We start from the raw sequence: 1,360 nt of genomic DNA on the forward strand, positions 1-1,360 counted from the left end.
TTCAGTATTCTTTATCAAACGATGCATAGATATTATTTAGATTTAGATTAGGCTATGATAATGCAACTTATACTACTAGAAATGATTGTTTTTTTAGTCTCATGCAACCAAAAGTAAATAAAAATATTACAAAACTACAACAATGTAACCAACAAATTCTGCACAATTAACAGGTAAAATGATTTCTTAATCACTTGGTCAAGGTCTAATTGGTAACTTGTCACGAGTTTTTGTTTTTTATGAATGTAGGGAGTATACTTCTAGGGGTTAGTTTTATTTTCTGCATTAGTATTTGGGTAAACATTCAACTTGATACTATTTATTTTTTGAAGAATAATGTGATTCTGGAAAAAAAAAAGACATTTCGATTCCTAATAAAATTATTTTGGAATAATATAATTTTTTTATAAAAAAATTTATTAAATAACAGAAATTAGTATTGTAGAGTTTTATTTATAATATATGGAGGTTTTAAATTTTTCATAAATTTTTTTTATAATAGAAATAACTATCATCAACGTTTTTAATGTCTTTCTGTCATCATCGTTATAATTTTTACTTTTACTATGTCAATTATAAAATCATATATTGCCATTATTATTATTTCTACTATCACCATAAATAAACATTGATACTAACACCATCAACAATTCGACTTTTTATTTTTTATTTTTTATGTTGGAACTTTAGTGGTGTTTTTAAATAATATGGAGAGTTAGTGTGTTTTTGTTTTGTGCAGATGCCCACAAATTTGAGGGTCAAATTTGTGGTTTTTATTTTTATTTTTTTAAATACAAATCTGAGGGTCATATTTATATTTTACGAATGAAAAAAATAATAATATACAAATCGGACTCTCCGATTTATTTAAAATTGAAAAAAAAAATTAGTTCACCACAAATTGGACCATCTGATTTATATACTATGAAAATCTAATCTTCAAATTTGTGTACTATAAAAATTTTAAATTTATATCAAAAAAATACACCAATTAACTATAATACTGAATTACACATTATTTTTTCTATTTTTTGAAAATGGTCCTTTTTCATTTAATCACCACTAATAAAAAAAATTTTAAAAATAAACTTATTATTTTCAAATAATAAGCCAAATTGAATGTTTAATCTGAATATTTATGAGATGGTTTTAGATTTAGTATGGGACTGAGCAATGAATGTAAATATTATTGTTTTTAATAACTCATAGATGTTAATGCTATAAATAAAGGGTTTTTAAAACCACGAAAAAAAATAGTAATTTACTAATTTAAATACGAGCAATGCCGATAACTGGCACTTAACTACTATTTTATAGGACACTTTAAAGCGAACCACATACAACTTTTTAATTTGGGTAA

This window comes from Arachis ipaensis, chromosome B03, assembly GCF_000816755.2.
Source record: "Arachis ipaensis cultivar K30076 chromosome B03, Araip1.1, whole genome shotgun sequence".
In the NCBI taxonomy this organism is placed as follows: Eukaryota; Viridiplantae; Streptophyta; class Magnoliopsida; order Fabales; family Fabaceae; genus Arachis; species Arachis ipaensis.